The 14,500-nt window shown below is 38.8% G+C and overlaps 1 long non-coding RNA gene across 1 annotated transcript in view; it reads left to right on the top strand.

Annotated features, from left to right (window-relative positions):
- The window catches only part of LOC137853087 (uncharacterized), a 32,502-nt gene extending 18,909 nt beyond the window's left edge, over window positions 1-13,593 (top strand). Inside the window, exons 4-8 of the long non-coding RNA XR_011094229.1 lie at window positions 3,921-4,050; window positions 4,843-5,003; window positions 5,322-5,427; window positions 12,152-12,212; window positions 12,928-13,593. This is a non-coding gene — a long non-coding RNA (uncharacterized lncRNA). The remainder of the gene's footprint in view (window positions 1-3,920; window positions 4,051-4,842; window positions 5,004-5,321; window positions 5,428-12,151; window positions 12,213-12,927) is intronic.
- Window positions 13,594-14,500: the final 907 nt, after the last annotated feature.

Raw genomic sequence — 14,500 nt, 5'->3', positions numbered from 1 at the left:
CAGTCTTATAACAACAATACTCTTGTTCATCCTTGTTTTGATGTTCTTTTGATGTAAAATACATTTTCTGATTGAACAGGTTTGCCCCTTGTTTATAATTCATATTGCTAAAGCCTATTGTTGCTGACTTTTTAATTATGCAGCATTTAAGTCCAGAGTTCATTTTCTTTCATAAGAATCCTGAGGGCTGTTGAATACCCAAATCCCACTTTTGGTTCAGGAAGTCTACGAATCACTGGCTGCTGCAGGGCAGTGTACTGAGGAAATATGTCGTGCTTACCCTGATCTCGTGCTTTTCCTAAGTTTGTCTCATTGGCAAGTGCTGTGGCCTCACCTGGTACAGCTCCTTTATGTTCCTGTGCACCCAAAATGTATGTGTATCTTAATTCCTCATGCCTTTTTTTGGACCTCACTATATTTCCTATTATGCAACTGAAAGTCACTTACGAGAAAGTAAACATCTTTTAGAGTAATATTATAGCAGAAGTCATGGAGTGTATATGTGTTAGTAAACTAGGAGCAGTAACATTAGTGATCTGTGGTGTTTAACTGTTAGCATTCTCCTTAGCATGATGCTAGTGCCAGCCAGTGCTCTCCCTGATGGCACACGGGTATGGCTTAGGACAGCAGCACGAGCCAGGGACTATTCCAAGCAGGCAGATATGGATGAGGACAACTCTTTGGGGAGCGAGCAGAAGGAGAGAGTTTAGCCATATGGACACGAGCTATGCCATCAAACTCATGCTCAGGGGCAGGGAATTGGCCCTGGATTGTTTTCTTTTCTATTCCAAGGCAGGCCTGTTGATTTCTGTGCTGTGGTGCCAGCCCCTAAGACAGAATGCATGTACAGCTCTCTGCATACAGGAGGTAATGCTAATGACTGGCTCCCACTGCAAAATATGTCACAGCGAACTTCAAGAGGATTGTTTATGTCCCTAGAACTCTGAGCTGGAATAATGGCTCTAATTTATTTATGCACATTTTGACAGCTTGTTATGTTTTATTCCGTAAAGCTAAATGTGGTCTCAGAATCTTGGAGTTACTACTACTAGGTAATACTAGGGAGGGATTTTTGTTTCTGAGCAGAACTTTTCCCCTTTGTAAAGACTTGAAATCACTGTCCTTTTGCCTATGTATCTGTTTGAGAAGGGACAGTGAAACTGAGGAATGATGTGGCCTCGCTGCACAACTGTGCAGGAACAGATTGACTTTGCATCAGCAGTGAATGCTTGAATAACCCAGTAAGCAGGGACCTTAGAGTAGGACCTGTCACACTCAGACAAGGACTGTGGCACTCTGTCCTGTAAATGCTTCTGTGCTCTCTAACATGACTCAATTTCTGGTTTAAATCTGCTATATGGTTTTAGGCCACTGAGCCTTAGGAGAGGCTCAGTCTCTTTTCCTACATGAAGGACTTAAAGGCAGTTGGTTTGAGTGCATTGCATCATTTCTGGAAGTGATTGTATAATTTACATACCTGTAGTGTTCCCTGGGTCTAATATAATGAGTTAGCTTTGATAATACATTTACAGCTAATCAGGTTGTTCATAGGAGTGTAGAATAATTTTGTAAATCAGTAGGATATGATTTTGGAAAGTTGTAAGGTGATTTTGACCAAAGAACTGGCTGATAGGAACATTGGTGAGGAGGGATCTGGCTCTTTGCTAGTATGCTTTGGTATTTCTTATTTTAGTGTGCAAGATATGTGAATGTGATTCTACAAGAGCATGTCAGGAAAGAAGAGAACAGATATGATTGCAAAGAAACATTTATTATGGGATTTGACAGGTTCTGTTCTATATGCTCACATGCTTCCTGTACCTCATATGCTTTCTAGACTGTATGAGAAAAAAAAAAAGGGGGAGTTCAAATGAAAACAAAAGACAGCACAAGTGTAAAACTAAAGCACCAGACTTTGGATTCTTTACGAATTTGAGATTCTTTTCTGTTCTCCATAACAATGTATATTCCATTAAAAAAAAAATAAAAAAATCAGGAAACATTCCCAAACACTGTATTGTCTACACTTAACGTGTTAGAAGAGACCCTGGCTGGGTTTTGGTCAGGTCCAGCTAAGATTCTCCCAAATAATTTATGGGTACCATTCAGGCATTAGCTCTGACCAGGACCCCATCCTGCATAGGCACATGACCATCTTGTTTTGGAGGCTAAGAGGGTTAAATAGAATGGACAGGGATTGTCTGTAACCAGTAGCTGTAATCCCCCAACACGGTCCTAGGCTTGTTCAATTTTCTAGTACAGATGTAGATAATGCAAACTTACTTCTACACCATATATGCTTGGAAACAGCTGAAGCAGGCAAGGGGGAAAAAAAAGTATGTTTAACCTAATCCAGGATATAGGGGGATGACAGAAATCACATTAACACAGACTCTTAATTCCTTGCTGAATATCTTCTATTGGCTCTACGCAGTAGTAGCACAAGAAAATAACATTCATGATAGGCCAGTGTGGATCCCTAGAGTCTCACTAGAGACTGCTGAGAGACAAAGCTGTAAATATGTCATGATAGACTGAAAAGAAAGAGGTACCACTCCAGGGGAGAATTCAGTGCATAAGCATTGGCTAACACTCGCTAACCTGAGTGACAGTCTGTGAGACAGGCTGATCATTGCCTTTGGGCTTCCATTCGACTTGTAATTAATGTATTAGTCTTATATTTTTTTTTTAAGCTTCCTCTTTCCCACTACTCCAACAGCACAATTTCCATGGCCAAGCTTATTTACAAATCACAATCACATGAAGAATGCCAGTTACTGCTTCAGACACAATGGGAAGCTTTTACTCTGCTGCTGTTACAGAAACACTGATAAGAATGATCAGGTTACCATTCATTTATTAACTTCTTAGTCAAAGGTTTAACTAGGGTTATAATCCAAGAGAGAGAGCTGCTGCCACAGTAGCATTCATGTGCAAGGTGTTTTACCATCAAATTCTGGAGGTAATGATTTGGTTTTCTTGCTCTTGTCCTGAGGGACTGCTGTTAATGACCAAAGCCAAGGTGACAACTGACTGCTGTGGTAGCCCAAGAAGGAAGATTTGTACTAACACAGAGTTAATCAAATTCCATCCTTTTTTGGGTTGTTCATTCATATCAGGATATGAGTCTCGTATTACACATATCTCATAGGGATATTATTCTCCAGGTTTATCAGGATGGCACCCTCATTTAGTTCTGTAATCAACGTGACAGTTACCTGCTCACTAAAGTAACTTCCTGGAAAAACAGTGTGAAAATCATGTGCGTTAATCAGTGATTTATGGCTTTTTAATGTAATCAAATGCAGCTGAAAATGTTGATATATAACAACTTAGGCCAAGTTGTGGCTATAACCTTATCTCAGAACTGCCTACGAGCATTGCATGCTCCTCTGTCCTTTTCGTAATTAGGCAGAAATTTGTTCCATTTCCTGAAACATTTGCTGTTCCTGTTAGTGCAGACAGAACTTGAAGGTCATTGAAGAAATGAGCCATTGGGGGGTCTAATGTAAGTTAAGTACACCATCAGTGCACTCTGCTGTTGTCTTTCCCAGGCTTTTCCTAGTCTTACCCTAAAGTACCTAGTTTCTTTTCAGAAATGGCTGGTCCTGACACGTTGTACAGCCTATCTTTTTTAGGACTTGCCTTGAACTCCGTTCCATCTTGTAAAATATATGTAGCTCATCCCTAGCTGTGTCCTCTTCTCAGGCAGCAGACACTGGCAGCAAGAAGTAGCTGGTGGAGTTCCTGCCAGCAGGTTTTTCATTTTATTTGGCTGCTGTAAGGTTTTTTGATACACTACCGTGATTTTTTTTTTTCTTGTCTGTGAATTCATGTGAAAATGAATTATGAAGCTGAGGCCTGGCCTGCATTAGGAAGTTGTTTTAAATTAATTTGCTTTAAATTAATTTTCTCTACAGTCAAATGGGGCCTGTGGGTGTTTGGAAAGGCCAGCTAGCAAACAGTTTCCTATTATCATACACTATGGGAAGGAGTTCTCATCTTCATACCCCTGCTCCAGAGAGGTTTGCCCTTCAGGACAATAGGGTGGTAAGTTTTCTGGCAAATAAGCAAATACATCATGGCAAGCTTGAAAACTCATTTTCTTTTCTATCCTTTCAGTTCATTTTGTTTTACCCTCAAGACCCACAGTTTCTGTGCCATCAGATACACTAGCATATATATCTCCAAAATGTCCTCTCCTGATATTTATTAGCCCTTTCAAACCAATCACACACCATACATAAGTTACCATGCTTAGTCCTTCAGCTAACAAACGACTGTCTAGCTAGGTAAAGATAAGCTGGTGTGTGAAGACTCTAATCTCCAGCCCATAAGTGTACCTGGGCACAGGGAACTGCAGCCCACAGCAATTTTTTGCATTTTGCAGTGTATGAGCATATGTGAAAAGGAGATTGTGACTTTGTGTGACCTTTATAAGGAGTTGGCACAAGGTTTTGTAGTTTACTTTGGGCTATATTTTGCCAGCTTTTGCACATATGGAATAGCATCTTCGTCTGCAATAATCTCACCTATATAATGGTGTCAGAATCTGGCCTACCAGCTGGAGTGAGCTATTTCACACTGTATCTGATATTGTTTCCTTTTCATCTGTTGAGATAGAGTGCTTTGCTGTGTATCCTGATATCCCATGGCTCTCTTTTTGGAGCTATGTTCACACATCTTGATTCCATCTGTACTCTTGAAGAGGCCCGTTAGGTGGAAGATGTATCTGTCAAACACATGTAGATTCTGGACAGCAACCCTTTACGGGTCATGCCTTGAAACATTACTAATTTGATTTCAAAGGGAGCTATTACAAACTGTCTTTTGTGTTGTTAGGCCTCAGGAGAAGGACCTCAGCTGGACACAGTGAAATGCTGCATTTGCAATAGCCATGGAGCCCCTTGTTGGAACAGATATAAGAATCAGTCATGTCTTTGTCTTGGAGCTCGGCACCTCTTCTGGAGGAGTCCCCTGATGTGAGAGGGAGACGGCTGAATGTATGTTAAAAGGTCCAGGGGACAGAAACTTAGTGATCCACAGCATTCATCTGATGCTGTCCAAAGTTGTTGAGCAACCTCAGGAAATGAGTGGAAATTTGATTCTTGTTTGGCTATTTTGGGTCCTGAAAGTGGGGTGGTGGGTGCAAGAGGGTTGATGTACACATCTGTGCACACTGTGGCAGTGCTTTGAAGCTCTGTGTTGTAGCCTGTGTTTTTTTTATGATGCAGTCATGTGCATTTTTAAGAACAAGAATTGGACACCTTTGTGCTTAAAGTTAAGCATGACCGTGACTCATTCAGCTGTCACTCTTACAGACGTAGTGTGAGAACCAAATGGATGGGAAGAAGTAACCTAGACCCAACATGCAAGTTCAGGGATTGCAAGACAGGAGGCCAAACGCTGAAACAACATCTGACAAAAGTGAGTAAATGGTCAATGCTTCCACTTCTATTTGGTCAGATTTTCAACATAAATTAATCAATTTTCTTAAAGTAGTGGATCTTACCCCACAGTTACTTCAGTATTTGCAGTTAGCTACAGTTGTTCATAGGCTGCACAATCTCTGAGCGCATTAGAGCCATGGTAGTAGCCTGACTGGCATTCATAAACAGGCAGCACTTGGGACTCAGTAATACCCTAACTCAGTGAAGAAGTGTGCCAAAATAAAGGTCATTTTAATTTCATGTTATGTCACGCAGTTTTGAAGTGACATGTGTTTAACGAGTTTTCTCCAGTAAATGAACGATAGCAAGTATTACACTAATAGGCTTTGATGATATGCCCACAAAAAGAAGAAAAAAAAAAAGGCAAAATCTTTCCAAAAACATTAAACTGACATTTTAACAGAGGAAAAAAAAAATAAATAACAGAACAAAGATTCAAACTTCTGCCCCTAAGCTTCCATAATGACAAAAATTAGGCTTTTTGGCCCTTTCGAGATGACAGTTTGCAGAAGTTTCACAGTAATTTATTTATAGTGTGCCCATCACAAAAGACATTGAGGCTGATCTCCTGATATGGCTAGGAGAGTGTGAAGGGAGCAAGTTGAGCTTGTCACAAAACCAGTCTCTATCGCAAAGCTCATGACAGGATCATTAACGGAGTGAAAAACTGTTCCCTAGGCGTATGGACCCTATGATTATGCAGAGAAAGGTGTGGAGTAGTTTCTGTTTTCTCATATAGCAATGCCTGCTTGTCTTGCCACCTGGCCTAGTATGCAAGCTGGTTGTTTCCTGTCATCTTTTTGTCTGGCTACAGACTCAAACAGGCACAAACACAGGAGGAAGAACATCAGGAGGAACTTTTCTGCTGCATGAGTGGACTGAGCACTGGCACAGGTTGCCCAGAGAAGCTGTGGAGTCTCCTTCCTTGGAGATATTCAGGAAACATCTGGACATGGTCCTGGGCAACCTGCTCTAGATGTCCCTGCTGGAGCAAGGGCGTTGGGCCAGATGTCTCCAGAGGGTCTGCAAATCTCAGTCACTCTGTGACCCTGTGGCTCTGTGATCAGGCATCTTGTCCTTCAGTGACTTAAAGGCACAACAAAAAATGTGTTATCCTGTCTCGTTCTTGAGAAAGTTGTTTTCAGTGACAAAAAGCATGACACTATTAAAAAATAATTAGTTCCTTCAGTGCAGATTAAGAGGGAGAACGGTTTTAATTCCTGGTAGTATAGCTTTTGAATGTGCAGGATGAACCCTACTCCAAGCAGGATGTAGGGGATGGGTTAGCCTCCCACCCATAGGAGGCTGGGTGAACGCTGCTAACTGGCTAGGTAGTGCACAGTTTTCAACAACTTGCAACAAAGCCTGTGCTGTCAGGCTTTGCAAAAGTTGGTTGTTAATATCCTGTGTAATGTTTAGTACTCAGAGGATGAACTGTCATTTGTGCATTTGAACTCTAATTTTTGGTCACTACTTCCACTGAAGTCAAACTTATGGTAAACTGGGAACTGTGAATTAAGTGAAGTGTTAAGCAAAGTAAAGTGTTCACCCCCCTGCACCTCCTGTTCACCCCCAGTAAACAATGGGAATAGGAAGAAATCAGGTTTGGTTTCCTGGCACAATTTGGTTTAGGCTTCAGTTCCAGAATGAGGCAGCCTGTCATTCCAATTAATTTCCTTTGGAGGTGTGTTTTCTGAATTTTCACTGCTGGTGTACTACAACACTGGATCTTATGTCCACAAACTGCAAAAAGGATGCTGTGTTGTGCCAAACCACCAATACCAAAACCACCAAACCACCAAAACCAAACCTTTCTATGTTTAGATGATCAATTGCTTTTTGGGTCAAGGGCTGCATGAGATTATTTGACAGAGGACAGCTAAGTCCATATAAATAATAACAATCATTTAAAAATTAGAATTAGATGCTGTATTTTGTCTTAAACAATATGAAGATATTTAGTAATACAGCCATTCAGTACAACTCTAAATTGTTCTTGCAACCAGTTTTACACTGTTTAAATGCCAATTGATAATCATGCCAAATATAATGTGACATGCATGTTTTTCAAGTACATATGCATGATCATTTGCATGAGCTTCCATGGTTACAATACTTGGCTTATAAACTATTTTAACAAATTTTGAAGTGTTTCTAGTCATATCAAATTCAATGCTAGAAGATAAACAAAATGGTTTCAGAAATATTTATGATGCTGTGCTCACTATTAAACATAGCTTAATGCATTCATAATAATAGGAACCTGAAGTTGTTATCTTTTGAATGCATATGTCACACAACTGTGAAATCTCCTAAGACCACAAAATACTGTGTCTTTGCTACTCTTTGACTGATACAATGCCCCACGAAGTCAGTAGAAATTCTCTTCTGAGCTGAGATAGCAGGATAACACTGCTCTTCTGTTCCTTTGTCATAGATTTCTGTAGAACTGCACATGCATCGTGTCACTGCTTTTAATTGGCTCTGTTATCTGTCAAAGTTATTCTTCAGACCTCTTTTGCATCCTTGGTATGCGCTGTTATCACGGTGCCTCCACACTGGGTGTTGTGGGTGGTCAGCCCCCGGCACAGGGATGCATGTGTAAGGAAGGGGTGCTGGGATGCAGGGAACTGTGGAAGGGCTGAAGCTGAGGATGTCAGAGCCAGGAATCAGCCTGGTGTTAAGGGCCTGGGGGAAGGAAACCCCTGGGACTGCAGCTGTGCTCCAAGACTGAAGACAGGCTGGATTGCAGACATATAGCAATGCTGAAAGGCTGGCTGCACTGTCAGAGCATGATGTCTCTTGTTTCACAAGAGAATTGTGTGCAATCTTCCGGCCTTTCATGTCTTGCATTTTATCCCAAGACCCATCTCCCTTTGAAAAGGCATTAGAAGGGGGTCTAGCATGTCTGTAGGAAGGGTTTTATTTTTCTAGCAGGAGAAGAATTTTCAGACATTGCATGCAAATTGTTGGAAGGAGGGGTCACACGTATAAACTTGGAGTATGTGAAATGTGAGAGAAATGTGTTCTGTAAACGATGTATTTATTTGAATGACTGATCATGCTCAAACAATGCATCTTAATTGTTTTCTTTTCTTTAGAATTATCTTGCAGTCCAAGAAAAAAATAATATAAACTCCACAAAAACAGTCTCCAAACTTTATTGTTGTAGTGTAAGATTTTAGATGAGATTATATGCAGACAATTGTTGGAAAAATCAAAGATACTGCTTCCATAATAACTGTGGCTCTGCCAAGACTGAATTTGCACTGCATTCTCAGAGATCCTATGTCTATACAAATGAGTTACAAGACCAACGATAGGGAATTCTTTTACATAGTTGCCTATCAATCACTGATGAAAAAAGTGTAAATTTTCTCTGAAGTTACTTTTGACTCATGTTGTTATATAGATCTGCTATAACGTTGGCACTTTATTTTAGAACTTAATAATTATTTTTTTAGGACTCCAACACTTTCTGGCTTGCATAAAATCTCTACTGTTCTCTCTGTTGAATCCTTTCTTCATTAGAGTTTCTTTTAAATTTCAAGATGCTCTGTGCTGCCCCTGACACGAATGTGCATCTCCTAGTGGAACTTCCTATGCTGGTCAGATAAAAGGCAGTGCACAATCTTTTTAGATTGATCTACATCTAACAATGGGAATAATTGTGGTGTTAATATGCATATCTTAGAAAGCAAGTCAGGTGGTATTGAAGTGCTGGAGGTGTTTTGATCTACAGACACAGTTTTGGTACATTGTAAGAGGAAAAGGCTCTACTTAGTATTCAAGGAGGGATGAACAGATTGAAAGTTATGTTTGGGATGGGCTCTTGTCACTACTGAAAATATCTGGAGTCTCCAGGGAGTCTATTCAACTCTGCCACATCTATGTTAAAAGGAAACAGCGTCAATTGTGCTGAAGAACTTGGATGAGTTTCAGAAAGCCACTTCAGTGCAACTTACTGTTCTATCAGTTTTAAAGAGTGTTGTACCCTTTTCAGACAGGATAGGATATGAAAAGTAAACAAACCATTCCTGTATCCAGGATGAAGAAAAACAGTGGATGAGGAGGAGCATGGAAAAACATACTGTAAATGTAGGCTTTACTGCAAGTAATGGCACAAGAACTGCTGCGTTGGCACTGTGGACCTGCTCCGTGGGGTGCAAAGTAGCTGTAAAAGTCTGCACAGAGTGACCAAGTTTCATGCTCTTTGCACAGATTTAAATAGCCAATAAGTGAAACAGCAACGAGTCAGACCCAGGTATGGGTTATTTGTGAATACTCAGTAGACTGTTCGAGATGAAGGAGGTTTTCTTGCCCACTGTAAACAGTATCTGCTGCCCACTCAACAGCTGTTTCATGTAATTGTTACTTTTTTTTTTTTTTGGCCAAAATATTTTTATTTGTGTCTGAAAGAGCACCTTTAAGATTAACTTTGAAAAATAATTTTTAAGATGTCTTATTTGCCCTTGACAGAAAAATTCTCTGTTGGGGGACTGTGTCACAAAATGGAAGCTGGGGTTCAGGCGTGGTCATGCTGCTCCTACCCTTACCCCACATGACTACACAGTAGCTTGAATTGATCACAGCAAGTAAATTGAAGCTGTTAGTTCATTTAATTGTCAGTTCTGTGTCTGTGTACTAAGTCAGTCAATGATTTTTCTGAAGTGACTTCTACTACATCACAGAGCTGCTTTCATGGTCATCAGATGTGTATTGATGGTGCTAATGGAGTCACTGAGCCAAGCTCTCATCTAGCAATGTCATAGCTCTCCAGATATTGATCATGATGGCGATTTGTTCTGCAGCAGTGTCCTGAAAGCCCAGGCAGTATCAGAATCCAATGTACTAGTTAGTTGATAGGATGACATAGCCTCAGGCCTGAAGAGGCTACATGTAACTTGAAAGAAGACAATAAAAAGCAAAACCAATGGTGTTGATGGTGATATAGAATACACAGGTTAGCTCTATAATCATTGAGATTCAGTGACACTTGGAGTAACTTCAAAATAATGAACATAGCAATGACATTTTAAGTATTGAATTTAATAGTCATATTTTAATTAAAAAAGACTTAATAATGAACCTTGCCAGCCATTCTGAACCTAGCTACCATAGATGATTAATTTTTTATGGATTGTGTGACAGAGAAGCTTTGATGAATATTTGAAAGAAGGACAGCAGCAATCTTCTAAGTTAGTCTAGGGAAAATTTTCAGTTGACCTGAGTGCAGCAATAGTCATATTAGATCTGAAAGCATCTTGTAGAAAACAGCTGTTAGGTCACTAGTCCACCTCACCCTGAAGATAGGATTTCTCTTAACTGTATTCTATCTAGAGATGTGTCTTCATGTAATTTTGAAAGCTAACATTAATTTCTCCTTATTTTCCCTCCACTCAGTCTCCTGTGCTGCTGTAAATAATTTGCCTCTTGGATATTTGCAGCCTATCAGTATCTAAGCCTAGACTTACCACTTCTGATGACTGACAACCTCAGCTATATCTGAACTAGCCACCTAGGAGTGCAAAGCTGTGCATTCCATTACTGAGCCTTTGAGAAATACATTACCCTTCTCTACCTCCTTTGCATTTAAGGAAAATTCTTTTTCTCTATAAGCTCTTTTTCTTCAAAGATTGCTCTCTCTTTGTCAAAGTGCTTTCCTTAAAAAAGTCTCAAGACCTGTTCTGGGGAGCATACCAATCGTTTTCATGAAGGATCAAGAAAGCAGAATAACCTGTGGCATCGAGAGAATTATTCCACATGTGCAATTAGATAAGATGAGATTGATGTTACATCTGAGAATAAGTAATTTCTTTTGCAGCAGAAACATTTGATTGTTATTTGCATTGGCTGTCACTTCTGTCATTCTAAGAATTCTTCTAAAAAAACAGGATTTTCTGTATAAACCAAAAATATCACATTTCTAGAGGCAGGTCAGTGATGATGCATAAATTTTGCATAAATGATCTAGGATGATGATTAGTAGTTTGCAACCACTTGACCCATCCAGAGAAAGGTGGCTAGGGTTTACAGGGGAGAAATAGTAAAGTTGTGTACGTATTTTTGCAAAGTGCTGACATCAATTGTAGGGCCACGAACAAGAATTATTTTTTTCTCAGAATGAAAAAGAAAAAAAAAGGTATCCAACTGAGCACCAGTGGAGGAACACTTAGTTAATGAAAGTGCTAAGCCTATTGAAATGTTGAGAGCAAGTCCTGTTTCCCTCCTGCTTACTGTACTGAAGCAAGACCATTACTGGGAATGTATAGCTCAGCTTTAAAATTTGAAGCTCTTAAGAAAGCAAAATATTTTTTTTTCCTTTCCCTTTTTTAAAAATTGTTTTCTAAGAAGTATTTGCAGAACTCTTTAACAAATGATCTAGAAATAGTACTTTATTAATGTACCTAAGAAACAGTAAGTATGTTATGGTACTTGCATAGGATATTACTTTAATGAGTAAATCTGGCTCTCACAAATCAGGATTACATTGTTAGAATAAGGACTGATAATGTGAATAAGTGCTTTCAGAATCATATTGCACCCTATGTTTTAAAATTTCTTGAAGTTAATGGTTCCTCCAGCTAGTAGTTTACTGCCAGGAAAGCCATCCGTATTGACTATTATTGCATATTAATGGCTCTATCAGGTATTTATTTTGCAAGTTGCTTGGTTGATTTTTTTATTTTTTTTAAATATAGATTTCTCCCAGGGGTGAACAGGCTGCAGGAGAAGTGGAAATTGCCACTCCTATTTTGCTAGGTCTGGATATTTCAATGTATTTTCAAACTATCAGATCTATTACAGAAGCATTTGGTGCTGGCGTTTGGATTCCAATAACGTAATGGATTGCAAGACTTTTTGTGATATAAATGTGAACTCAGAAACCAGCTGGCTGGACCATGTCCAAAATACTAGCATGTAAGGAATCACAGGGGGCCAACTTTCCAGTAGAGTTGTAGATACTAGTCTTCAGTGCAGTCCATGAAGGAGTCAAAGCTTTGTATGCAAATCAAACTGCAAATTTCCAGCTGTTACAGTTGTGTGAGCAAATGTAAATTTAGTGTGCATAAATTTAGAAGTCCTCTTTAAATTGGTTGTGCCAGTATCCAAGAAGTGATGAGTTTATCAGTGTTCCACATATAGCATGTAGTTGCTGCAACACATTATAAACAAAACAATTAACTAAAACATATCTACATTTACTAAAATAATTTACATTCATGGTAGACTGTGGGGCACATTTAATGTCTTTTTGCTTTGTGTAAAGACAACAAAGAATCTTGCAGATTTGTTAATATTTAAATCAAGCTTCAAAGTTAACACAAATGACTCCTTTGATGGAAAAGTAGATTTTACATATTGAACTAAAAGTCTTTTTTTTTTTGTTGTTACATGACATACAACATAGACTTCACATATTCAACCAAAAATCTTTTTTTACATAACATACAGCATTTTTTTTTTTTTATTGCAGATTTATTTTTGAGAAGACCTTATACACAGGCACTGCCTTCAAGAAGAAACTTTGGAATTTTAGGGCTATTTGAAACCAGTGTATAAGCATATGTTGTATGTCATGACTATGATGCCTAACATGCAGTTGGATGAAAAGCACTTGAAGTACCTTTGGACTGAGCCCACAATAAAGTTCTCTAATACTTCAGTGGATGTAGCGCATGTGAAGCTACTTCAGAATGAAGCCCATAATCCTAGACCTCTTTTCATGGGAGGCTGAATATATGACGGTACTTACAAAAAAACAAATCACAATGGAGGACTTGCAACAGTCCATGGAGTTACACACTTTGCAGGGTTGCTTTTGGGGCATCACAAGACTAGACAGTAAGACTTAATTTAGCCTTATGCATGTGTACCAGGATTTGCATAATTGAACTTTGCCACAGTTAAATTCCAAAGTAAAACTAACTTGTTAAAGAATAATTCCAAAGAGTGAGGAGGTTCATGCATTCTGCTGTTTTACTACTTTGTCCCACAACAAGTTGAAATATCAGATGGACAATGGATTTGCAGAGTTACCGTCTCTTCTCGTGTCTCTCTCAAATTTGGATTACAAATCCAAGAAACTGAAACTTGAGGTAACAAATGTTGGCATTAAAAAGTGGTATTTGCTTCTCAGTAATTATGAGTTAATTTATAGATGCCTTTTTTTTTTTTTTTTTTTTTTTTTTTTTTTTTTTTTTTTTTTGCTTGGAAGAAAATCTGGTTTTGAACTACTGGAAAATTAAAACAGTTGTTCAGAACATTTGAATTTGCTGAATTCTTTTTTGGAAGCAGTTATTGGAATCAATAGTTCTTATACATCAGACACAGTAAATCCAAAATAGGTTCTAAAAATTAGGCTAGTCATTACCTAGCAAGAACTGTTACAACTGATTATTTTTATGCCCACACTATGAACTTGAGAAGACCACTTTTCATAAAAATGCTTTTATATGAGTTTACAGACAATGGACTCAGTAATTCAAGGCGTTCGGCCTTTATTTGAAAGTTAATTTGGATGAAAGTAAGGCTTGCATTTCAAGTGCAGAAGCTCTTCCTGCTTAAGTCCATGTGTGGACACTTCTAATTCGGGAATCAAAATGTCTTCTTGTTTCACTTAATCTACTTTGAAAATAGAAGTGTTTAACTTAATCCTTCATTGAACTGGAACAGGTCCACTTATTCCAGTCCACCTGTGAGTTATGTTGGAAAAGGAGTAGTTTTTCTGAATAACGACTATTCATTTCAGAAATGTTTTTCCAGCTACTTTAGGTCTGAGTCTGATCTCAGCTGACACACATTACAGTCATCCAAATCTTAAGTCTAAATTTTGCAACCATCTCATCAAATAACAGACTCCATTTTAAAAGTTCGTAAGGCTGGACTCAAAACGGAACCAAAGCTGTATAGAATATCCGTGACAGAAACATAACTTTGATTTTGTGGCTTTTAACAACCTCAGACTATAATTAACTCTTTGTTGGCTGTAGGTATGATAGCAGCAGTATTCTGTAACCATAAAAATGACAGTAATGATGGTCATTAAT

Source organism: Anas acuta, chromosome 3 (assembly GCF_963932015.1).
Source record: "Anas acuta chromosome 3, bAnaAcu1.1, whole genome shotgun sequence".
Lineage (NCBI taxonomy): Eukaryota > Metazoa > Chordata > Aves > Anseriformes > Anatidae > Anas > Anas acuta.
This window is presented reverse-complemented; position numbering and strand designations above follow the sequence as displayed.